Source organism: Podarcis filfolensis, assembly GCF_964270895.1.
Source record: "Podarcis filfolensis genome assembly, chromosome: 7".
NCBI classification, from domain to species: domain Eukaryota; kingdom Metazoa; phylum Chordata; class Lepidosauria; order Squamata; family Lacertidae; genus Podarcis; species Podarcis filfolensis.
Window position 1 is genome coordinate 79,111,768 of NC_139603.1, and position 26,701 is coordinate 79,138,468.

General features: G+C 46.0%; 1 long non-coding RNA gene across 4 annotated transcripts in view; it reads left to right on the forward strand.

Annotated features, from left to right (window-relative positions):
* The window catches only part of LOC310766306, a 143,185-nt gene that overhangs the window by 26,585 nt on the left and 89,899 nt on the right, over positions 1-26,701 (forward strand). For all 4 annotated transcript variants that reach the window (XR_014550042.1, XR_014550043.1, XR_014550044.1 and 1 more), the window contains exon 2: positions 11,926-12,298. This is a non-coding gene — a long non-coding RNA (uncharacterized lncRNA). The remainder of the gene's footprint in view (positions 1-11,925; positions 12,299-26,701) is intronic.

The following is a 26,701-nucleotide window of genomic DNA, read 5'->3' on the forward strand; positions in this document are numbered from 1 at the left end:
TCAAAGTTGACAGTATGGAGATCAATGGTTTGGCTCAGTACAAGGCAGCTTCCAAGGTTCCTAGGCCCAAACAGTTGTACTACCAGGACCAATTGCATCTGGGAGGTTTGTTCAAGGTGATGCAGCGCAGCTGATGTTGCCCTTTCTTTGTTGCCATCAGATCAGACACTGGATAATGATTCAATTGCCTGAGGGGAAGGAAGGGCAACTCTCTGGGAGATCACTTGCTTTGCATCCAGGAAGGCTCCAGGGCCATTCCCGGCATCTCCAATTAGAAAAACAATGGAGGAAATCCCTCCTTTCAAATCTGCCCCCTGTTGATGCTCTCACCATGTCCTCTTCTTGGCTGGCTTCAAACACATCCACAGATTAAGGATGTGCTTGCAGCTGGCTGCTAAAGCACCTGTATTGCACAAGGTTCCAGAAAGATGTTGCTTTGGAGCACGCCGAGCCTGGCTCCTGACTGCGTGTTCATTTGCTTCCTGAAATGCTCCACTCCTTGCAAAGAGAGGAGGAGATTTACCGTATTTTTCGCTCTATAACACGCACCTGACCATAACACGCACATCGTTTTTAGAGGAGGAAAACAAGGGAAAAAACATTCTGAATGAAACAGTGGATGTATCATTTTTGTGCTTCATGCTGTGGCCACAGACATGTGATCTGATGGTGAATTTGGGGTGACCCAATGCAAAAATCCTGAGAATTCCTGTGGATCCATGCTTTGTAACCACGTTTTTGCACCATTGCAGCCCCAGGCAACAGTGGGTGCGTGATTTTTCTGGTGCAGGCTGTAGCCATGGACATGCTATGTGATCTGATGGTGAATTTGGGGTGACCGAATGCAAAGATCCTGAGGATCCCTGTGGATCCATGCTTTGTAACCACGTTTTTGCACCATTGCAGCCCCAGGCAACAGTGGGTGCGTGATTTTTCTGGTGCAGGCTGTAGCCATGGACATGCTATGTGATCTGATGGTGAATTTGGGGTGACCGAATGCAAAGATCCTGAGGATCCCTGTGGATCCATGCTTTGTAACCACATTTTTGCACCATTGCAGCCCCAGGCAACAGTGGGTGCGTGGTTTTTTTGGTGCAGGCTGTAGCCATGGACATGCTATGTGATCTGATGGTGAATTTGGGGTGACCCAATGCAAAGATCCTGAGGATCCATGCTTTGTAACCACATTTTAAATGGAGAGCGAAGGAAAAACAAAGAAGGGACATGAGGTGGTGTGCAGAGAAGCAGCTGGCTAAGAATGCAGGAGAGGGATTTAACGGGAGGGAGAAAAGAAAGGCAAACGTTTCCCCCCACCCCAGCCATTTCTTTCTTTCTTTCTTTCTTTCTTTCTCTCTCTCTCTCTCTCTCTCTCTCTCTCTCTCTCTCTCTCTCCTCTCCCTCTCCCTCTCCCTCTCCCTCTCCCTCTCCCTCCCTCCCTCTCCCCCAGCAGCACCGGAGCACAGAGAGGAAATAGAAGGAACACAGTCTGCTTTCCTCTCTGCTTGCCTGGAGGGGAGGGGCTTTCCCTGCTCTTTGTTCCGTTTCAGCAAACACAGCAAGGAAACAGAGGAGGGTGGGCAGTAAGACCCTGAGGCAGAATGCAGGAAAGCAGCCACTTCCTCTTTTCATATTTCCCTTCTCCGTGAAGCGCGATTTGATTTTTGCCTGATTTTTCGGCTCCAGGGACCACACATTCGCTCAATAACACGCACACACATTTCCCCTTCCTTTTTAGGAGAAAAAATCTGCGTGTTATAGAGGGAAAAATACGGTATAGTGGTGTAGAGTGGGGAGCCGGGAGAAAAGCAATGACAAACCTAGACAGCATCGTAAAAAGCAGAGACATCACCTTGCCAACAAAGGTCCATATAGTTAAAGCTATGGTTTTCCCCGTAGTGATATATGGAAGTGAGAGCTGGACCATAAAGAAGGCTGATTGCCGAAGAATTGATGCTTTTGAATTATGGTGCTGGAGGAGACTCTTGAGAGTCCCATGGACTGCAAGAAGATCAAACCTCTCCATTCTGAAGGAAATCGGCCCTGAGTGCTCACTGGAAGGACAGATCCTGAAGCTGAGGCTCCATTACTTTGGCCACCTCATGAGAAGAGAAGACTCCCTGGAAAAGACCCTGATGTTGGGAAAGATGGAGGGCACAAGGAGAAGGGGACGACGGAGGACGAGATGGTGGAACAGTGTTCTCGAAGCTACCAGCATGAGTTTGACCAAACTGCGGGAGGCAGTGGAAGACAGGAGTGCCTGGCGTGCTCTGGTCCAAAGAGTCGGACACGACTAAACGACTAAACAACAACAACAACAACAGAGTGGGGAGCCAGTGTGGGGCAGTGGCTAGAGTGTTGGACTAGGACAGGGGTCAGCAAGGCTTACCAGGCATGGGCCAGATCACTCCCACAGAGATCCTCCGTGGGCCAGACCGACGCAATTTCCGGCCTCTGGGCATGCGCAGAAGTGATTTCCGCAGCTGCGGAAGAGAGTCCCCGTGCCACGCTGCACGGAACGTAAGAAGAGGTTTGATTGTAAAAGCAAATCGCCAATTGGTACTTTAAGCCTAGGTTAAAGTTGCCCCAGCGGAATCGCTAAGCACCATTTTTTGTGGTTTGAGGATGATGATGGTGATGATGATTTCCACACCGTTTCATATTTTAAAGGGGAAAAAATCTCAATGTGCTTTCCAACACGTGAAAACATTTTTTAAAAACCCCAAGAGCCCGTGTGGTGTAGTGGTTAAGAGCGGTAGTCTCGTAATCTGGGGAACCGGGTTCGCGTCTCCGCTCCTCCACATGCAGCTGCTGGGTGACCTTGGGCCAGTCACACTTCTCTGAAGTCTCTCAGCCCCACTCACCTCACAGAGTGTTTGTTGTGGGGGAGGAAGGGAAAGGAGAATGTTAGCCGCTTTGAGACTCCTGAAGGGGAGTGAAAGGCGGGATATCAAATCCAAACTCTTCAAGAATTCAAGAGAATGATTGGTTTCTTAATTTAAGAATTCAATAAACTCAAGAAAAATTCAAGAATTCAATAAAACAAATTCCAGGCTTCAGGGGAAATGTTTCAGATCCTTCTCTAAGCTGTGGGAAATTCTCTAAGTTGTGGGAAAACATTGTGGGAAACCTGCAAACAGGAGTCGAGGCCAGAGCTACTCCCCACCTCCTGTGGCTTCCAGCAACGTATTCAGAAGCATTGCAGCCTCAGTAGCTTTTTCCTCCACAAATTTGTCTAATCCTCTTTTGAAACCATCTCGTTTGGTGGCCATTGCACTCCCTTGTGGCAGGGAGTTCCATAGTTTCAACTATGGCAAACACTTCAAAAAAGTGGGTCAGTGCTGCTATTCTCAAGCAGACACTCCTGCATGCTGAATCAGCCTCCTTTCCCCCTTTTTTCTTTTGGTTTTCAGATGCTTGGGTGGTGCCTGTGAGATGCAATATCAATTGCCATGGAGCTAATCATTTAAGTATCTCTGGAGGGGAGGGTGGGAGCCATAAGCCTCTTTTGATGCTCCCGTGCAGCAGCAGCAGCTGTGTGCAGATCAGAAGCACCTGTGGCTGATAACATCCTTCAGACAAGAAGGGGCAGCAACAAACTGTGTGCCAAGCGCAAACACTCTTATCTGGGCGCTTTTCTCAGGCTCAAATGGGAGTCGCTTAGACAGGCTTGGGAGTGTTGCAGCAGTGAATTGCTGACAGCTGGGGCTGCCATGGGAAGAGACATCTCTTCCCCCGAATGGCGTGAGGTTCGGCTCTGAGAGTGTGTCAGGGTTTTCACCTGTGGCTACGCATAGATTCCGTAACAGCGGCTTGAACATAATATAAGGCTGCTCAGGTTCAAAGGAGGAGAGGGTTGCAACGTGAATAAAAACTGCATGGCAGAGGGAGTTTTGGCTGGTCATTCCAGAGTGAAGAAAGCATCTGATTCTGCAAAGCTCTTAAAAAAATAAAACCAGAGGTGGCCCGCCTCCAGATATTTGGAACGCTCTGTCACAAGAGACTAGGGCGCTGCGGGACTTGACATCTTTCCTCAGGGCCTGCAAGACAGAGCTGTTCCACCAGGCCTTTGGTTTGGACTCAGTCTGACCCTTATGTTTCCCTCCTCTTATGGTTTTGATTTATGGGCTGCTTTTAAAATGAGGCTGCATTTTAAATTGCATTTTAACCTGTATTTTAAATTGCCCCCCCATTATGTTTTTACTGTAATTTTACTGGTGTTAGCCACCCTGAGCCCGGCTCTGGCCGGGGAGGGCAGGGTATAATTATTATTTTATTATTATTAAAGACGGAGCACGTTCGGCTTCCGGAAAATGTTTGCAAACGGGAACACTTCCTGGTTTGCAGTGTTTGTGTTCCAAATTGTTTGAGAACCAAGATGTTTGAGAACCAAGGTAGCACCGTACTCACATTTGTGAGAAGTTGATCTTTTAGTGTGGCAGCACCCACTCTCTTGCTCTGGGGAAGACACCTCTCCCAGCTCAGTTATTTACAAGGCCGCTTTATAAAGAGCTGCGTGAAACCTATCCGCCCAAGCTATCCACCCTTGCCATGCTTTTATGATTCCCAGCTCCCCATTTAGCTATGATCACAGGTTTGGACTGAGTAGCATTGCATCTCCCAAGCCTAGCAGCAGACCTCTGCTCCAAACATAAAAGCACACCTTGTCTGGAAAGCTTGCCCTTTGAAGTAGCGCTTCGTTATTCTTGGGGGCGGGGGAGGAAGCAAGGCGAATCATGTTTTCTGAGGTGGCTTACGGAGAAGGCTTTGGGTTGCGCGGCAGCAAATTGCAGAAACGAACGATTTGTACATGAAGGTGTGTCTCACCTGTAGGATACGATCCAAGCGTCGTCAATGCTGTGTCCTTCAGATACTTCAGGGGACTGCAGCTCCCATCACCCTTAATCACAGAATCTTAGAGTTGGAAGGGGCAAGCAAGGGTCATCTAGTCCAACCCCCTGAAATGCAGGAATCTTAGCTAAACAGGCAGCCCTGTTTAGGGAAGCTTTTAATGTTTAATAGGTTATTGTATTTTAGTCTTTTGTTAGAAGCCGCCCAGAGTGGCTGGGGAAACCCAGCCAGATGGGCGGAGTATAAATAATAAATTATTATTATTATTATTATTATTATTATTATTATTACTACTACTAAAACATCCATGATAGATGGCCATCCAACCTCTGCTTTAAAACTTCCAAGATAAGAGAGTCCATCACCTCTCATGGGAGTCTGTTCCAATGTCAAACAGCTCTTACTGTCAGAAGGTTTTCCCATATGTTTAGTCGGAATCCCCTTTCTTGTAACTTGAAGCCACGGGTTCGAGTGCTGCCCTCTGGAGCACAAGAAAACAAGCTTGTTCCCTTGGGATATTTGAAGATGCCTATCCTATCTCCTCTCTGTCTCCTCTTTTCCAGGCTAAACATACCCAGCTCCTACCATTCCTCACCAGGCTTAGCTTCCAGACCCTTGATCATCTTGGCCGCCCCCTTTGCACACCTTCCAGCTTGTCAACATATCCTTCTTAAATTGTCCAGAATTGGACACAGTATTCTGTTGATGCAGCCTAGTATAACGTTAGCTTTTTTTTTTTTTTTTTTGCTGCTGTTGCATCACACCGTTGGTTCCAGTATGGCCAGTGGTAACAATATTGGAAATTGGGAACGCATTCTTTCCCAGAGCATTAAAAAGCGGGTTTTTGTGGAGACAGTAGCGCGGCAAAAAAAAAGGCGCTCAGACACGGACTGGAAAAGCGGGGAGGAAAATGAGTGTGGATGAGCTCAAAGTTGTGAAACCCGCCTGAACTCTCAAGTGCAACCCTGTTAGACTATTCTTTGGCTTAACTCGGAGAATCCTTATAGTGGCAGGTTTATTTATTTATTTTCTTGCATTATTTTTTAAAAAAATATAATTTCTATTATTACCATTTCCAAAATCGAATTCACATTGAAATATACAGTCGTACCTCGGGTTGAATGTGCTTCAAGATGAGCGCGTTCGAGTTGTGCTCCGCGGCAGCCCGGAAGTAACGGAGCGCGTTACTTCTGGGTTTTGCCGCTTGAGCATGCGCAGACGCTCAAAATGACGTCACGTGCATGTGCAGAAGCGCCGAAACGTGACCCACGCAGACGCGCGGACACGGTTTACTTTTGCTTCTAGATGCGAACGGGGCTCCGGAACAGAACATTTGACGACTTCCCTTCTTCCCCTTCCCCTGGTTCCTTTGATTTTCCCACCATTTCTGCATATTATTATATTTGGTTCACTTTCTCCCCTTATTTTCTCTCCTTTATTATATATTATACTGTTGAATTTACCTTTAATCCCGCTAGCGTTTCCAGTTATTTTCCAAATACCTCACAAAATATCCCCAATCCTCCTCTTTGCATACTCCATCTCCTTGCTCCTTTATTTTACTTTCGTTAGACCTACTAATTCTGCATATTGTATCGCTTTTAATTGCCAATCCTCCTTATTTAGTGGCAAGTTTAAAAGGCGGAAGACTCTTTTTGCACTTTGAGCTTGTATGCGCAAGAGATATGCAATCCTGTTGTGCTGGGTGGCTCAGAACGGGGGCTAGTGATGAAACAAAAGAGAAGGCAGCCCTGCGTCCTCTTGCCCTTATCTGATTTGCATCGATGGACCCCTGGCGTGAAAGGCTCTGATAGCTCTTAATTTGCTTTCAAGATGCGGTGATTTGCATTGCTTAAAACTAGGGATGTTTATAAATAGTTTGCAAATTGAGGCTTGGGAGCAGGGTGGGGTGGTCCTGGATGGTTGGGGGAGTTTAAGCTGACACTTAAATCCTGCAATTCAGGGAGGATAAACCTCCGGCATCTTGCCTCTGAATGCTAAGTGCTGGGGGATGCTTCTGAATCAGACCCATCAAGGGCAACCTCCTGTCCTCATTTTATTAATTTTTCTGTTACACAATTTAAAACACTCACTTTACATCCTTAAGATACCAGCGACTTCCCTTCTTTTCTTTCCATGGTTCATTTTACCCATCTTAAATCCCTGCATGTTTTACAGAAACTGTACCAATCAGTATTCCATATTGCATCCATCAAAACTTATTTACGCTGTTCAATTCGTCTTAATGCTGCCAGAGTTTTCAGCTGTACACAGTTATTTCCCATATACAGTGGTACCTTGGTTTGCATACGTCTTGGTTTGCATATGTTTTGGATTACAAACACATCAAACCCGGAAGTGCATGTCCCGGTTTGCAAGCTTTTTTTGGATTACAACCCATGTGTTTTTGGATTATGAACAACATTTGTTTGGAGGCCCCATTGGCGAAAGTGCGCCTTGGGTTACAATCTGTTTTGGTTTACAAACGGACCTCCGGAACGGATTATGGTTGCAAACCAAGGTACCACTGTATTCAATAAACGTTTTAAACGTATGTTCTTCTTGTTCTCTTATTCTGTATGCTACGTCTGCCACTTGTGCATATTCTGTCAACTTAAGTTGGCATTCTTCTTTGGTTGGGACCTCTATTTGTGGGCTAACAAAACATGGGCCACAGTAATGGCATACATAAATAACCTTTTTTGACACCTGGGAATTTCAGTCGGAATTATCCCCAACAGAAAGGACTCTGTTTTGTTTTTTGAAAGTACTTTTAAACATTTCCCCCCCAATTCATTATGAATCATTTCCGAATACTCTTACCCATTTTTAAGTCCACCACCTATGAAAGAACGTTCCCATCACGTCTTTGCCTCTCCAGCACTTATCTTATTCAGTCTTCTACATCTTAGCAAGCCTCCTCAGAGTTAAATACCATCTGTGAATCATTTTCAGGTGGTCCTCCTTCTAAGAATAACATGCTGTCCTCGCTTTTCTCTATCCACTTCCTCTATTATGAACTTCTCTCATGTCACCTCTTAATTGCATTTTCTCTAAGATAAAAATCCCCAAGTGCTGCAGTGTTCCCTCGTAGGGCAGTTGACAACAGCTGGAGAGGACAATTGTGCCCGCATTCTGCTTATGGGACCCTGAGGATGATGATGATGATGATGATGATGATGATGATGATGATGATGATGATAATGATAATGATAATGATAATAATAATAATAATAATAATAATTATTATTATTATTATTATTATTATTTATACCCAGCCAGATGGGCGGGTCCCCAGCCACTCTGGGCGGCTTACAGCATATATAAAAACATAAAACATCAAGCATCAAAAACTTCCCGATACAGGGCTGCCTTCAGATGTCTTCTAAAAGTTGTGTCATTCCTTTATCAACCTGTCCAGTCCCAAACTGGACTACGATTCCCATCACCTTTGCTAGCTAAGGATGATGGGGGTTGTATTCCAAAAACAATTGGAGATCCCAGTTTGGGAAACAGATCTAGTCCAGGCATAGGCAAACTTGGCCCTCCAGATGTTTTGGGATTACAGTTCCCATCATCCCTGACCACTGGCCCTGTTAGCTAGGGATGATGGGAGTTGTAGTCCCAAAACATCTGGAGCGCCGAGTTTGCCTATGCCTGATCTAGGCCAACCCCCTGCAATGCAGGAATCTTGAGCTAAAGCATCCAAGACAGTCTTCCAATCTCAGCTTTCAAAACCTCAAAAGAAGGAGAGTCCATCACCTCTCATGGGAGTTTATTCCACTGCCAAACAACAGCTTATTCCCAAGTAGTTGGTCATTGTGCTAAACTGGACACTGGAGTTGATGGTCCTGGGTCCAGCCGGGCCTCTCTCCTTACATTCTTAGATCTTGGTTTGTAAGCTCCTTTCCCTTAATTAAAGCCAGCAGCGTGGGAATTGGCTTGCTGTCCGTCTGGCTTTTGAGCGGGGCAATCTACTGCTGACCTCCAGTTGTCAAATTGCTTCTAAATTCAGTTGGCTCTGTCTGCATCAGACTCGTAAATTGAGTTTGCTCTCATTCACTGGCTCCTTTTCTCCTTTTTAAATGCAATTAAGCCCTGTAAGGAAGTAAAAAGACCCACCACCACCATCTCTATATACCAGTGGACTAGTCTACCCTTGGGGAATATATTTTGCCTTGCTGGAATCTTGGGATGTGGGGGCGAACCTTTGGCTTGTGATGGATGCAGCACTTAGCCAGGACATAATACCAAGAGGCTTAAGAGTTGCTCATCTTTCCCTAATCTCTTTGAGTGTCCCCCCCCCCATTGAGAGACCATTAGCCCATGGGAGGGGACACATAAGCAAGGCAGTGTCTTTATAGCAGAGCAGTCGAGCTGTTTCACAATTAGCAGCCAATTCTCTCTTACCACCAAAGGAACACAAGTGAATAGCAGAGAAAATCTTTAATAAAAATACATTTATTTTAAAAAAAAACAACAAAAACTATTAGCAGCCAATTTGGCTTTGTGGGAAAATAGTTTGAATTAAAGTTATCCAGCTCTCAGGTGTGTGTCTTTGTCCATGCATTTAGGGCTTGGGATTGGCAAGTCAGTTTTTCAGGGGTTTGAAATGCAAATGTTTTTTGGGGGGATGGAAAGCCAACCAGGCTCCCCTTTTATGTGGAAGCAAGCTGTGCTGGAACTTCCGGTTGCAAATAAAAATCTGAGTTTCGTTAGGGTCGGTTTTGCTGGGCCAGCGGTGATTGCAGTGGTTCAGTTTGACGTGAAGCGATGACCTACGGGGGAGCCTATTGTGCATGTCCGTTTGATGCATGGGTAGTTTTGGAGCCAGAAGAAGGTGTCTGGGGGGGGGGGAGAGTATGGGGAGTATTGTTTTAAGTAGCTATAAGAGTTGCTGCAACTTGCTTCTTATGACTCTGAATGCTCTGTGTTGGAGGAAGCAGAAGAGGGGGAAAGGAAAAGAGAACTTATCTCCCTAAGATAACCCACTTAACCCACAAAAGCAAACAAAGCCCCCTTCGAGCCCAGCCCACCCCACCCACTTGAAAGGTTCTTGGCAGAATTGCATCACCGTGATTATGGTCTGAGATAGGAGACACAGGCATAATCTCCCTGTCATTTCTTTTCATTTGGGTCAGGCGAGAGACCACCTTTAACGTTTGAATTTTGGAAAGGGGGTGGTAGATAACTGCAACAAAGGACAAGCAAGAGGGGAGCTTAAAACAATTGAAGCAACGTTTTGGTTTACACATATGGGACGTGGGTGGCGCTGTGGGTTAAACCACAGAGCCTGGGGCTTGCCGATCAGAAGGTCAGCGGTTCGAATCCCCACGACGGGGTGAGCTCCCGTTGCTCAGTCCCTGCTCCTGCCAACCTAGCAGTTTGAAAGCATGTCAAAGTGCAAGTAGACAAATAGGTACCGCTCCGGTGGGAAGGTAAATGGCGTTTCCGTGCGCTGTTCTGGTTCGCCAGAAGCGGCTTAGGCATGCTGTACGCCGGCTCCCTTGGCCAATAAAGCGAGATGAGCGCCGCAACCCCAGAGTCGGCCACACTGGACCTAATGGCCACACTGGACCTAATGGTCAAATGGACAATTTGTTGTTGGCAAAGGACAGCTGGACATATAAAGGCCCCATTGCCTTCAGTAGCTTAGGGCCTCATCAAACCTAAATCTGGCCCTGGTGCCATTGCAGTGCAGGTGCCTAAGATTAAAAATTGCATTTTAAGCGTCTCTCGCAAGAGTGGGAGCTCCTCTTTTTTTCCCACGCAGCTGGCACATGCTGATGAATTGCCGAGGATGACGCGTGCGTTGAGCAAAAAACAAAATGCGGCGTTGCTTTGGGGAGTGACAACAGCGCTTGGGTACCGCGAAATAAATCACTTTCCCTTCCCTCCCTTGACTTGCTTGTACAAACACAGCCGCCTTAACCGCACACACAAACACACGCAGTGCTTGGACGGCCTCCAGCGATAAACCATATTCACTGTGGAATGCTTCATGTTTGCCACATCCACCTCACACATCCTCCCCAATTAGGAAACGGCTTGTGCATTGGTTTCAGCCCATGCAGTCTGAACAGCCTGCATCCATAACGGGTATCTTTTGATTACGGTTTCCAGGTTGAATAATAATAATTTTAAAGGATATAAAAAAAGAGCCCTGGCAGAATAGGGCAAGGCATTTGGAGATCTTCTGTCTTTGAACCTGGAAGTTCTGTTTGGGTCCCCTCCACATCAAGTGGCTGCGAGTTCCACAAGTTTATTTGGGAGTTTCGTGAAGAGGTTCTTCCTGTCGCTTGTCCTGGGCCTAAATTTTTTTTGTGGACTTTTTGGAGGTCTTAAATTGTGGCAGCATCTGTAAGTTGGACAGCATTGCCCTGTTTTACAGGGCTAAGGCCCGGGAGGAGCTCAGTTTAAAGTCACCTTGTGTGGGGTGGAGACAAGATTGGATCCTTTCTCTGAGACATGTCAGCAAAGCCCTCCAGTTGGGACCGGGATTCCCAAACCTTAGGGGTGTCTCCTCTGCTTGGATGCCTCTGTGAGTTAGGCCATTGCTTCCTCTGGAGTGCTGGTGATCCAAACACCAGCAAAGAGACCCCGTTTAAACTTTGCACTTGCCCGGCTTTCCGGTTTAAATCTGACCCACGTTTATTGGTGGTGGGGGGGGGGGAAGACCTGTATGCTTCCTTTGAATCGAATGAAAGAAGGCCAACAGTGTTTGCTAAATTTCTCACTCGCAGCCTTTAATTCTTCTTCCTCTCTTTGTCTCTCTCCCCACCTAATTTTTGATGGCTATCTCAGACAAGGGAGGCCCTTTGTCCTTGAATTGACCTTGCCCTCCATCCTACAAACCAAGATGCTGAAAACTTGGTGACTGCTTACTGAGAGATCAGGCTTCCTTTCTCTCTCTTTCCCCCACACCGTTCTGACAGCCATTTGCAAGAAAAAGGGAAAGTTTAGATTTATCATGCAAGTGGAACAATTTCCAGTCTACTCTCCCACCCCCAGCTCCCTGTCTCATGCCCTGTCTGCTCCATGTAACAGTTTCTCCTTGTTTTGTTTCCTCTTCCCAAGGTCTCAGTCTTGATTTCTGGAGCGATCCAATAGACACAGCAGCTCCTCCAACATCTTGTTCCTTTCGTTCAAGGACGCCCAAGGCCGTGGGACTTTCTCGAGCTGCCCAAAGACTCCGGAGAATGCCAGCTGCGGATGAAATATGTGCGTGGGGAGGGATGAAAGATTTTGGCTGGTCCCCCTCCCCTCATTCTGGATGTTCATACCAAGATAACATTGCCGAAGATGGATTATTTTCCCCGCTATCAATGGAATGTGCATTTTTTTGTGGTTAATTTTGTGTGTGTGGATGCTGGGGGAAAAGCGCCGCCAGTAGTCTGAACATGAGACTCCCTGCCCTACTGTTTCCCATTGGGACAAGTGTGCTACCCAGGTACGTCTGTGATTACCTGATATACAGATAAGTTTTAAGTTTCTCAAAGTTTGCGGTGAATTCATTCTCTCTCTCTTTCTCTGTATGCCCCCAGCATGGACATATCACAACTGATCTTTTAAGCACAGTGAAAGGAGTTGAACATGAGAAAACATGCTTTCTCCCTTGCTCCTGGCGCCGCCACGCTAATCATAGCTAAACCATGGCTAGCCTTAGCGTTGCGTCAGGACCCAAACAAACCAAGAGTGTTTGTAAATGTTTGTTCTCGGATTGCTGCGTGTGGGTGGTTTGGGAAGAAACAAACCATGAGTCTGGATTTGGGCGTGCTGCTAAGGCAGACCATAGTTTAGCTCCTGGCAGTGTGGCAGGAGTGAGGGAGAAGCAAAGCACCTGAGATTTTAGCCCTGCACTCACACTTTTAAGCTAAATTTAACTAAAATGAAGTGTGAACCAGGCTGGTGTGTTGTCATGCGCAGCCTGCAGAAATTTTCCTTCTAATACAGTGGAACCTTGGTTCTCGAACTTAATCCGTTCTGGAAGTCTGTTCAACTCCTGAAACCATTCGAAAACCAAGGCGCGACTTCCAGTTGGCTGCAGGAGCCGTGTTGGACGTTCAGCTTCCGGAAAACGTTTGAAAACCGGAACACTTAGGTTTCCGGCATTCGGGAGCTTATTTGTTCAGCAGCTAAGCCGTTCGAGAACCAAGGTTCCACTGTTCTGCAAAACATGCTGGTCACGATGCCTGGCTGCCATATTCTCTTAGGATACTGTGATCACACTTTCAGGGACCATATAGCTTTCTGGTTCGTGTGTGCTTGGATATTGAGAGTTTGTTTCCCAGAGATTTGGTTTTCTTGTTGCTGTTCTCTGTGATGAAGACGCCTTACTGTGGATGGCAGAAGCTGAATTGCACTCTGAGCACGCTTCGTCTTTGCTGGATTCAAAGATGCGTGATTGATCCTTTTTTTAGGATTACGGGAGTGCTGTAGGAAGCTTGGTGCATGCTGAGGTCAGTATATCGCACCATTGCACGGGGAGGAGGGAATGTTGGCAGGAGACAGAAATGTTGTGGTGATTAATAGCAATAGCTTGCTTGGAGCGAAGGTGGAGTTCTGCCAGTACCCAGCACAGGCAAGCACGAAAATTGCAAGTTTTGTGGGAGCTCCCAGATTCTCCTTAGGGTTGCAATCTGATGCAGACTTCCTGGGGAGTCCGTTGACCTTTGTGAGACTCAGATCTGACTAAGCAAGCTTAGGTTGGTGGTGGTTTAGCAGCAAATGGATGGAATCGGCCTCTTTGAAAGGATGTGCTAATACAGTGGTACCTCTAGTTACGAACTTAATTCGTTCTGGAGGTCCGTTCTTAACCTGAAACTGTTCTTAACTGGAGGCGTGCTTTCACTAATTCACATGCAATTTCTATTCTCATCCTCGGGCAAAGTTCTCAACTCGAGGTAACTCTTCCGGGTTAGCGGAGTTTGTAACCTGAAGCGTTTGTAACCTGAGGTGTTTGTAATGCGAGGTACCACTGTATAGTAAGGTATAACAAACTCTGGGTTGTATCCTGTGCTCCACAAGCGAAGTTCTGCAGGCAAAGGAGTGTTTCCATTTACACACCTCCCTCTGAACTCCCCCAAAATCTTCCTGGAGGCTCCCCTAATATTTTGGAGCTAATTTTGTGAGACTGGGGGATGGGGAAAAATGAGAAGACGAGTTTTCACCACCCACCTGAACTGTGCGAATGTTAAGGAACGTAGGAGAGGGTATATTGCTTTGACATTTCCCTCCCCCTGCTCACGCTAGTGAGTAAACATCAGAGCGCATTCCCTTTGCAACTGATTGGAAGCAAGTTGATGATTCGTTAGAATCCTTTAATTAAGCAATCCAGTCTGGATTGTTCCTGGGAAGTTTCCCCTTTACAGTCGTACCTCGTTTTGCGGCCAGGATCCGTCCGAAAAAGACGCAGGACAAAGCGCCGCATCTGTGCATTCACACACACAGAGTGGTTTGTGCTTCTGCGCATGCGCAAAGCGCGATTGGCAAACCTGGAAGTAACCTGTTCCGGTACTTCCGGGTTTGCTGCGGACGTTCACCGGAATGGACGCTAGACAAGGCGGACGTTCGTGGAGGTATTACTGTATTTCCCTCTTAAAATAACAACAACAACACAACACAGCCTTCTTCGAAAGTAAGAATAAAGTTTTACTCATATTCGGTTCGCAGCAGTAATCTGAAGGCAGGCTTTCTCTTGTGGTTACAGTGAAAAGAAGTCTGAGATCTCGTGCTGACTTTCTGCTTGGGGTCTCCATCCTATGTGAAGGTTGAGTCATGCGCTGGCTAAGAGCCAGGAGAGTGAGAGACCAAGAGAGAGACGGTTTCATGGCCAGCCCTTTTATCTGGTCAGCTAGGGTCATGCCCATCTACCTGGCCACACACAGGGGGAGAAAGCTCCAAAGCAGGTATGGCAGGAAGTCGTCCCTGTCTGGAGCCACGTTCCCCTGTGTGTCCATTCTAGGAAACAGGAAAATGTTGTACTTGACTGCTCTAGTGATAACACATTCCACATAGCCCTTCTCAGACAATACAACATAACATTTATATGCATAGATTTTATTCAACCACCCAGAGTCCCAGCTTGACACGAAGGTTCTGGAAACGTTTCTTTGGGTAGGGGCTTCGTGAGGATGCCTGCGGTCACCTCCTTCGTAAAAATCCCAGCTGCCAAAGTTGCAAAACGAAGAGAAAGAAAAGACAGGCAAAACAGAGATGAAGAGAGGGAAGAGAGAGAGAAATAAAGAAGGCAAAAGGAGAGAAACGTTAGCAATAGAAGCATTTAAAATAAAAAACAACGCTGTGATTTGCTGTCTGAAAGCTTAAGGGTAGTATTTAATTTTTCTCTCTTTCATCTACATCTTTCTGTGGGTGAATCCATCCATTCATTCCTTGTGAGGTTCTTTTCCTGTGCTGTAGGGAGATGTGGATAATGTGCTCAGGACGAAACGTTGGGTTTTTGTTTGTTTTTTTGTGCTTTCTTTCTCCACCGAAAAATCAGGAAAATGTTGGTTTAAAAGCTTTGGGAGAGGCATCCGCCTCCCCCCTCCACCGGTCATTTGGAGCAATCTCTGTTGGCGAACTGACTCTGTTATTACACGGCTGGCAAGGAAATTCCATTTTGCTTAGGATGCTACTGTACATCCGCTGGAATTTCTTTTTTTTTTTATCGCTGTAACTTTATCACTTCCTCTGTTTTGGAATTTTAGCTCTCATTGTTCAGCCCCGGGACCGCAGCCTGTGGAATTTGCTCTCTGGGTGAGGAAGCCCTCAGATTTTTCACTGTTGATGCAGCTCTGCCTTTGCCGACTCATGGTGAGCTGTTTGCAGCTGTTTTTAAAGGGCACCAGGAATAATCGGGAACTGCTTTACGCTGAGTCAGAAGGTGGCCATTCTAACCCAACATTGCTTACACGGACTGGCAGCAGCTCTCCTCCGTTTTGGGCAGCCCTGGCTGGAGAAGCTGGGAATTGAACTCAAAGCAGATGCTATGTGACTTTACGGCTGCAGCCCTGTGTACGACTACCTGAGAGTAATCTCTGTGGAATTCAGTGGGAGAAATATTTCTGAGTAAATATGCACAGGGGTGATCATTCTGTTAGTGTGCTTTACTGATCTCCTGCCTGACCCTGGGCATCACTTCCAACTAGGTAAAGGTAAAGGGACACCTGACCATTAGGTCCAGTCGCAGACGACTCTGGGGTTGCGGCGCTCATCTCGCTTTATTGGCCGAGGGAGCCGGTGTTCAGCTTCTGGGTCATGTGGCCAGCATGACTAAGCCGCTTCTGGAGAACCAGAGCAGCGCACAGAAATGCCGTTTACCTTCCTGCTGGAGTGGTACCTACTTATCTACTTGCACTGGCGTGCTTTCAAATTGCTAGGTGGGCAGGAGCAGGGACCGAGGAACAGGAGCTCAACCCGTCGCAGGGATTTGAACCGCCGAGCTTTTGATTGGCAAGTCCTAGGCTCTGTAGTTTAACCCACAGCGCCACCCGTGTCCCTTCACTTCCAATACTTTTGGCTAACTGGTGAGGGGGGGAGGGGGGAGGGAAAGAGTCACGCATAAGCAGGATTTCTGGGTGCAATTGTAGAAGAGCTATGCAAGAGCTATGTAGAAGACCTTCTTACTTAGCTCAGTTGGTGGAACGTGAGACTCTTAATCTCAAGGTCGAGGGTTCGAGCCCAACGTTGGCCAAAAGATTCCTGCATTGCAGAAGGTTAGACTAGATGTCCCTTGTGGTCCCTTTTGACTATAATTTTATGCACAGACCAGGGCCGGATTTAGGTTTAATGAAGGTAATGGGGCCTTTTATATGTCCAGCTCTCCTTTGTCAACAACAAATTACTGCTTTTTTGTGCTGAATATATGCTATATGGTAATTTGTGGCCCTAATACAGTCATACCTCGGGTTACAGATGCTTCAGTTTGTGTGTTTTCGGGTTGTGCACTGTGCTGAACCTGGAAGTACCGGAATGGGTTACTTCTGGGTTTTGGTGCTCACGCATGCGCAGAATTGCTAAATTGCGCTTTGCGCATGCGCAGAAGTGACGAATTGCAACCCGCGTGTGCGCAGACGTGGCGCTGCAGGTTGTGAACGTGCCTCCTGCACGGATCACATTTGCAACCTGAGCGTCCACTGTAGGTACCTAAAGCCATTTGCCCCTGTTGTCATGCAACCAGTCCCTGCAGAATGTAGGCACCCTATATATAGAAATGAGCAAACCAGTGATATTTTAGGGAGCAGGCTGGCAGGCGGGGCCCGTTACTTACATCACAGGAGCCTACGCAACACAAAACACTGCTTCTGTGTGTAGGTTTTATTTTATTTGTTTTTTATCTTATATTTTGGAAATGTACATTCAGTTGTTGTCCCCCCCTTTTTTTTGAGCCCCCAAGAGAGTGGGGCCCTAAGCTATAGCTTGCTTCGCTAATACATAAATCTGGCACAGACATACCCATGCTAGCATGCAAATTTCACCCAAACACACACACACACACACACACAGAGCCGAACAGTACTGCTAGGACGAGATTAAAGAGAATGCTAAACCACATCGGATGCTGGCAATCATGACAGCAGCTTTCATCAGTGAAACCATGATTGCCCACGACACACAGAGCCTCTGATCTGCAGTAGAGCAAAAGCCACTTATTGCAGGAATGCTCTTTCTGTTCCTCCCCAATCCCACAAAACACACACACACAAAAAGACACACCCTAATCTGACTCGCACAGACATAGTAGAAGTCAGCTCTTTCAAAACGTTTGATTTCTCCGGCTCTCTAGGGATAAGTGGGTGGATTTTTAAAAAGCAAGGGGGGGAAAAAAGAACTGTTTTTGGGAAACAAGAGTATCTTTGGCCTATATACACAAAAACCCAAAGACATAATTGAGCACAGTGATGCTCTGCCCAAAGTCTGCTGAGTAATAGAATGCAGCAGGATGAAAGCTGCCCTGGCCGGAGCCCCAGGAGCAGACAGCTGGGCTTTGAAAACCAGCCACCGTCTGGAACGGAGGGCTGCCAAAAGACAGCCTTAACCAGAAGTGTGTGACTGCGCTGCTGACCTCTTCTCAACACTTAACCCACCAGTACAGTATTAACTCTGTCCCAGTCAGCATTCCTCTCGACGTACGGAATCCACGTTCGCACAGTTACTTGAACAGAGAGATTTCTTGGCTAGAAAACATCCCTGCCGCTCATCCCGCTGCTTCCGTGGCAGATCCCGGACCAGCTGTGCCTGGGAACATCAGTCATCTCGGAACGAATGTGGCTCCCATGGCACTGTCAAGGTAATGGGCTCACACCTGTGCTCAGTTCTCACACACAATTGACCTCCAGACTCTGCCTGGACATCCACTGTGGTTCTTCTGCCCTAGTGAGGCTGCAGGGTTCTGTTTTTCAATGTCTTTACAAACGACTTGGAAGAAGGAATAGAGGGGATACTCATCAAATTTGCAGATGGGAGGAGTAGCTCACGCTGCAGAAGACAGAAGCAGAATTCAAAATGACCTTCTCAGATTGGAGATTTGATTGGGGGTTTTTAAGCAGAGGTTGGATGGCCATCAGTCATGGATGCTTTAGTTGAGATTCCTGCATTGCAGGGGGTTGGACTAGATGACCTTTGGTGATCCCTTCCAACTCTATGATTCTGTGCAGCGGCTGTGGTCTGTGACCTCTGTAGGGTGCTCTCCCCAGGGAGGCTTACCTGACACCTTCCTTATAGACCTAGTTGAAGGTTGTCACCTGAACTAGCCAGATGTGTAACTGCGAATCAATCACAGTCAGTGCATCACTTGAAAAACAAGTCTTCAGAGAGCTGTCTTGTGCCCCCAAATAGCAACTAGACATCATCATCATCATCATCATATTTATTTTTTATACCCCACGAAACTGGCTGGGTTTCCCCAGCCACTCTGGGCAGCTTCCAACAGAATATTAAAATACAATAACCTATTAAACATTAAAAGCTTCCCTAAACATTACGTTTTGGTGATTGCAACCCTTTGGTGCCTAGCTTCTATATCTGAGTTTCTAGCACTGGGCTCCGTGTCCCTTGGGTTGAAAAAGTTTTCCCAGCCCGTCGTAGCTTTTCCCAAAAGCGGGAAAGGGAGTGAGGAGAGCCTCTGCCCCAGCTATACTTGGGGAAACACATCTGCTTGAAGACGAAACATCTGCGAATAGATTTGCCTAGCAGGAAGGCATCACGGAGAAGTAACACAATGCAAGTTGCAGAAGGAGTGACCCGGCTGGAAGAATTTTGGCAACTGCAGGGGCCTGTCATCTCCCGCGTCTCACCTGCTGAGTGCCATAATCGCTTGTCATTTCACGACTCTTCCCTGTTGAGCTTTGCAGGCTAACGTAGAGGAAATTAAACAGGCAGAGCCACCCTCCTGTAAATGTTTGGTACCCACTGTTTTAAGAAGCAAAGTGAAATTTCATGACTGATTGGTTTGTCTTCTGGCTTGGCTCGGAATCGCAGGCTGGCTGTGACAGGTTTGGGACTTATTCTGTTTTACTGATGTTTCCTTGCCAGATGATTTCTGGGGTTTTTTTTGTGATCTTTCACACGGTGTAAGAGCCACTTCTGGAAACCTTGTGGATAATTAGTGCTTAGAATCATAGGATCTAGTCTAGCCCCCTGTAATGCAGGAATCTCAGCTAAAGCATCTATGACAGATGGCCGTCCAACCTCTGCTTAAAATCCACCAAGGAAGGAGAGTCCACCATCTTCTGAGAGAGTCCGTTCCACTGTCAAACAGCACTTACTGTCAGAAAGTTCTTCCTGGTGTTTAGTCGGAATCTCCTTTCTTGTAACTTCAAGTCCTTGGTTTAAGTCCTACCTTCAAGAGCAGGAGAAAATGAGCTTGTTCCCTCTTACATGGGATGGCCCTTGAGATATTTGAAGATGGCTATCATGTCTCCCTTAAAGCCATGGTTTTCCCAGTAGTGATGTATGGAAGTGAGACCTGGACCATAAAGAAGGCTGATTGCCGAAGAATTGATGCTTTTGAATTATGGAGCTGGAGGAGACTCTTGAGAGTCCCATGGACTGCAAGATGATCAAACCTATCCATTCTGAAGGAAATCAGCCCTGAGTGCTCACTGGAAGGACAGATCGTGAAGCTGAGGCTCCAATACTTTGGCCACCACATGAGAAGAGAAGACTCCCTGGAAAAGACCCTGATGCTGGGAAAGATGGAGGGCACAAGGAGAAGGGGATGACAGAGGATGAGATGGTTGGACAGTGTTCTCGAAGCTACCAGCATGAGTTTGACCAAACTGTGGGAGGCAGTGGAAGACAGGAGGGCCTGGCGTGCTCTGGTCCATGGGGTCACGAAGTGTCGGACACAACTAAATGACTAAACAACAACAAACAAATCATGTCTCCCCTTGGTCTTCTCTTTTCCAGGCTAAACATACCCAGCTCCTTCAACCATTCCTCATTAGGCTTGGTTTCCAGACCCTTGGTTACCTTGGTCGCCCTCCTCTTTGCACGTTCCAGCTTGTTGATGCATTCCTTAAATTGCTTAAATGCATTCCTTAAATCATTACTTGGGAAATTGTAGGGAGTTTTAAGTTGTAATTTCATGTGATGAAATTTCGGGTGGTATCATGGTTGGACAGTGTTCTCGAAGCTACCAGCCTGAGTTTGACCAAACTGCGGGAGGCAGTGGAAGACAGGAATGCCTGGCGTGCTCTGGTCCATGGGGTCACGAAGTGTCGGACACGACTAAATGACTAAACAGCAACAACAACAAATTCTGGAATATGGTTCTTGATGTTTCGAAGCTCTTCGCTTGCTTATGAAGCACAGATAAAATGAACATGCTTAGTTGGATCGCTATGCTACAAATTGATTTTTGTTTTCCAGGAAAAAAGCAATCAACTCAGAATTTTCTGGGAAACTCAGATTTGAGAAGGGACTTTAGAGATGATGAACATAAATTGCCAACAGCAGTTTTATAAATCACGTTGATGGGTTGTATAGAATTCTTTGTTGTCAATAATATGAGGCAATATTTTTGCCAGATAATCAAAGCTAATTGAATTGGGCCAGCTCACAGGCCATTACGAAGTGATGTCCCAGTTTCAATCTTGCATGAAGAACAGAGCAGTAGTTTTACACCCAGTGCTTACTCAGATAAGGGAACACTAGTGATAAGTCTTCTTGATCTGGGAATCTTAGTGACATTTGTTTAGGTGCTCTGTGTTAACCAGAAGTCACTGTGTGACTCATTGGCCAAATGTTGGCTATTGTTTCAGGATAAACGGGATTCAAATCTCTGCTCATTTGTGTGTGAGACTGAGACCTTTCCCTACCTCGCAGGGTTATTGTGAGTCTACAGTATGTCTCTGAACTTCTGGATGAGAAGATTGAATAGAATTGTAAAATTTTAGAGTTGCAAGGGACCATATCTAGTCCCACCCCCTGCAAGGCAGGAATATTTTGCCCAAGTGGGACTTGAACCCACACCCTGAGATTAAGAATCTCTTTTTTTTTTATAAATAAGTTTTTATTAATTTACATCAAAAAACAAAAAAAACAACAAATTAGTTTCACATCAAATATTTCACAGCTTATTCCTTTTCAAGACTTCCTTCAGCTTTTCCGTAAATCATCCGTAGTTATTATTTGGATTACGCATTTCTTAGTTTTATATTGACATTATTTATATCTTTCTTTCTATTCCCTTTAGACAATATTTCTTAATTTTTCACAGTGCTTCTTTAAATCCCCTTAGCGTTATCTGTCCATCACTTATATATTCCAAGCAAAAAAAAAAAGGTGCTACTGGAAGGAAAAATTTTTTTTTGCTTTGACTATGGCAGACCAACACAGCTACCTATCTGTAACTTATATATTCCAGATATTCCACAAATTTCCCGCAGTCCTCGATGAACTTTTGGTCTCTTAAATATCTAATCTTTCCTGTCTAATCTTTCCTGACGAGATTAAGAATCTCATGCTCTACCAACTGAGCTATGCAAATATAACCAATCATAGCAGCCTTCACCTCAAGGGATAAGTGCAACAGTCCAAAAAGAAAAAAAAGGGAAATGATCTGTAATGAATTGAAAAAAATTGTTTAAAAGTACTCCCCCCAACCCCCCCCCCCCGAGTCCTTTCTGTTGGGGATAATTCAGACTGAAATTCCCAGGTGTCAAGAAAGGTTATTTATGTATGCTACTACTGAAGCCTGTGTTTTCTTAGCCTCAAAATGGGAATTGAGCGAGGTTCCAAACAAAGAAGAATGGCAACTTAAGTTGACAGAATATGCACAACTTGCAGACTTAACGCATAGAATAGGAGAACAAGAAGAACATATGTTTAGAGAAGACTGGAAAACGTTTATTGAATATATGGGAAATAATTGTGCACAGCTGAAAACACTGGCAGCATTAAGATAAATTCAACAGTGTAAACAAGTTTTGATGGATGGAATAATGGAAAACTGAATGGTATAGTTTTTGTAAAATATGCAGGGATTTGTGATATGTAAAATGAACTATGGAAAGAGAAGAAGGGAAGTCACTGATATCTTAAGGATGTAAAAATGAGTACTTTAAATTGTAAAATAGAAAATTTGATAAACATTATACAGTGGTACCTCGGGTTACATATGCTTCAGGTTACAGACTCTGCTAACCCAGAAATAGTGCTTCAAGTTAAGAATTTTGCTTCAGGATGAGAATAGAAATCGTGCTCCGGCGGCGCGGCAGCAGCAGGAGGCCCCATTAGCTAAAGTGGTGCTTCAGGTTAAGAACAGTTTCAGGTTAAGAACGGACCTCCAGAACGAATTAAGTACTTAACCCGAGGTACCACTGTGTATAGAAGAGAAAAGAAAATCAAAAGAGTAGGATGAAAATTGAGAATAAGACGAGCCACTGCTTGAAATGCTCTCTGGCAGCAGCAAAGAAGGGGACTCACTCCCCATTTTGGAGACAGTCCGGTGGGACGTTTTCCCCATGCAAGCTCCATTGAATTGAATGGGACCTTGTTCCTGTGCCAGGGCTGGGGAACCAGTGGTCTAGTCTGACACCCATTGGACATGCCTAGCAGAGGCTGGCAGGAGTTGTAGTCCAATAACTATCTGGAGAACCACTGGTTTTCCCATTCCTGCTTCAGGAGTTGTTTTTTGAACCCTACCCCACACGTGCAATAAAAGCTAGAAATGTAACCTTTTCCCTTTCTCTCTTCCATTTTAAGAGAAAGAAGAAGAAGAAAAGGTTTTCGCTGTTTTAGATAATATCTCCCGGTCCATCACAATTGCCTGGTTCCGTGGGTTAGAATTCTCGTCTTCAGAGTCCTAATGGCATCTTTATCGCCAGGAACTTTGATAATCTGACGTGTTGTGCAATGATGGTAAATAAGTTCTTCCTTGAACCCCCAGGCTCTTTGCAGTTTCCCCTGAAGGTCGTGACACTCACCACTCGCCTTGTCAAATATTCAAGCTATGAAAGGATTGATTGTAATTTTTTTTTTAAGGCTTTGCTGAGAGCTTGCAATTTTAGAAAAGGTCATTCTGACCATCTCGCCTCCTGTTTCCCTGCATTTACATGCGCTAAAGAATGCGAGACTTGTTTGCGTGCGTAAAAAACCCAGGTGTTAAGAGCTGGGGAGAGAGAGAGGGTGGGAGGGAAATAAAAATTACGTAGTTCAGAATTCCTTGCATGCTTGCCTCTGCAAAAAAATGTTTCTGATTGGAGATTTGCAGAGTTTTATCTTCTCCTCCTCGTTGCCCTGTAGCTGAAGACCGCAGAGCATTTTTGCTAATGGAAGGAGGACTGGTGTTAAATATGACTTCTGGGTACAATTATGCAAATTCAAGGGATGTGGGTGGCGCTGTGGTCTAAACCAGCGAGCCTCTTGGGCTTGCCAGTCGGAAGGTTGGCCCCAGGCTTGCACCGTGCTTTAGCGCTGCACATGGATCTTGCTTCCTTCGTCTAGAGCAGGCATGTCCAACAGGTAGATTGTGATCTACCGGTAGATCACTGGACGTCTGTGGTAGATCACTAGTAGATCAGTGGCTTCCCCCAAAGAAACTGAACAACTTTGGCTCCCCTAAAACAAGCTCAACATTTTGGCCCTTCACCCCCCAAAAACGGGCCTTCCCTCCTCCCTAAAAGAAGCTCAAAAAATTTGACCTGAACCCTCCATAACAGGGCTTTCCTTCCTTAAAAAAGCTCAAAAACTTTGACCTGAAACCCCCCAAAAAGGGGGTAGATCACTTCTAGTCTTTAACTCTGTGAGTAGATTGCAGTCTCTTGGGAGTTGGCCACCCCTGGTCTAGAGGTTGAGTTGAACCTTAAAGGCAAGTGCATCTGTGTGGCTTAGTGCTACACCTTGATCAGTACAGGGCAGCGCTGTGTTGACTTCCTCGACTGGCCCTTGCTCTCCTTCAGTCTGTCCAGGATTTGCGCTGAACTTCTTTGTTGGGGAAAAGCTCGCCTTTATTCCTGCATCGCAGCGGGTTGAGCTAGATGACTCTTGGGGTCCCTTCCAACTTTACAATTCTCTGGTTCTGGGGTGGAGTCTGCTGCGAGCTACAAAATTCTGCATTAACTGCAGGAAGCTGTTTATTTTAACCAAGCGGTTTCTGTGTTGAAAGCCTTGGAGAACTTTTTCTTGATAATAATAATAATAAAAAATCCCCATTGGCAATCCTTTATTCATATGCTGCTTTCTAACAATTAAGGAATCTGAAGCATTTTCACAACCCCTCTCTGAAACAATGAGGGTTTTTGGAAATCAAGGGTGCTAAAGAGGATCTGGTATTTCCTTTTCTTTTTTTGGAAGGCAGAGTTGTGGTTTTGTCCTTTTTGAGCAGAAGGCGCTCGCATGCTTTCTGCTCAGTGACTGTAAATGGCATTTAGGGTCGCGTGTGGTTTGTGCAGAATGGAAACGGGCTGGAATGTTGACTTGTGTGTGCTCACAATGTAATTTTGCAGCTGCCCAGTCTCTGGGTTGCAGGGCATCCTTGCCAGTTGTTAGAAAAAGCAACACAGAGCCTTATCCCAGCTGGTGAGCAACTCTTTTCACTGACTCAGCCCAGGCCGCTCCCTGAGTCATCGCCACCACTTCCTATATCATCTCAATCATTTCATGCCAATAAAGGAGATGGATTGATTGATCATCTCAACAAATGGTGATTAAGAATGCATTTTGTTCCGCACAATTTGTTCCGCTTGGGACAGGGGACTCTTGCATTTGTCATGCTAATTCCTCTTCATAAAAATCAAGAATTCAGCTATCGAAGCCTCACCCGATGGTCACTTAAGTCTCTGCATCCACACTATGAATTTTAAACTGGTTTTACACGTCCTTGCTTCTATTCAGTGACTGGAAGGTGGTGGAGTAGATCTCCTCCAGAGATTTCTGTGCAGCCTTATCGAACCCTAGTTCCCGAAGACCCAGAAGCGATGGAGGTGGGGGTCTCTGACAGGAGGTTTAGCTGAGGACCGACTTAACAGTGTTAGAAACTCAGATATATAAGTGAATTGCCAAATGGCACCTTAATCCTAGGTTATGGTCACCACAACGACGCCAGTGAATCTTATTTTTGATTACTATTATTATCCATTTCATTTGTACAATGGTACCTCTGGTTGCAAACAGGATCTGTTCCGGAGGTCCATTTGCAACATGAAATGAGTGCAACCTGCAGCAGCGCGTCTGCGCATGTGCGGGTTGCAATTTGGCGCTTCTGCGCATGCACGAGCGGCAAAACCCAGAATTAACCCTTTCCAGTACTTCTGGGTCGCCGCGGGATGTAACCTGAAAGAACGTAACCTGAAGCAAACGTAACATGAGGTATGACTGTATACTGCTTTATATTTTAAAGGAAAGGTCTCAAAGAGGTTTGCGGCACATTAAAACATCAAATAAAACAATCCAGAAGAAGACAAATTTAAGCTTCAAGGAAAATATTACAGGTCCTTATCTAAGGGGCATTTTGCTTTCCTCGTATGTAACTACTTAAATTGTAGAGCTGACCCATAGCATAAATACTCTAGGAAGCCAGGGTGCTGTAGTGGTTAGAGTGTTGGACTAGGACCTGGGAGATTGGGGTTCAAATCCCCACTTGGTCATGAAGCTCATGGGGTGACCTTGGAGTCAATCGCAGCTTCTTAACCTACTTCACAGGGTCGTCGTAGGGATTAACTGAGGAGAGAGGTGAATCATGTATGGTACTCCTTGTAGGAAAAGGTGGATATGAATGCAGTAAAGGTAAAGGGACCCCTGACCATTAAGTCCAGTCGTGGCCGACTCTGGGGTTGTGGCGCTCATCTCGCTTTATTGGCCAAGGGAGCCGGCATACAGCATGTGGCCAGCATGACTAAGCCGCTTCTGGCGAACCAGAGCAGTGCACGGAAACGCCGTTTACCTTCCCGCTGGAGCGGTACCTATTTATCTACTTGCGTTTTGACGTGCTTTCGAACTGCTAGGTTGGCAGGAGCTGGGACCGAGCAACGGGAGCTCACCCTGTCGTGGGGATTCAAACCGCCGGCCTTCTGATCGGGAAGTCCTGGGCTCTGTGGTTTAACCCACAGCGCCACCCACGTACCTGTAGTAGTAATAGTAGTAATGCAGTAGATGAGCTCTTACGCTTACCTGCTTAAGAAAGCTGGAGGGGCCAGCCAGGTGGGGAGATGTCAATCACCAACCTGACATCCAGACATCTCCACTAGCGCCAGCTATAAATTGGAATGCCACTGTTCCCAAGATTACCGTAACTGGGATTAAAAATGGCTTTGGAAAGGGTGGGATTTTTGTCCCCCCATCTGCCTGTCCCTTGGCTCTTGGAGATTTTTCTGCCCCATGGTCGAAACATTGGTTTAAATGTTGTGCT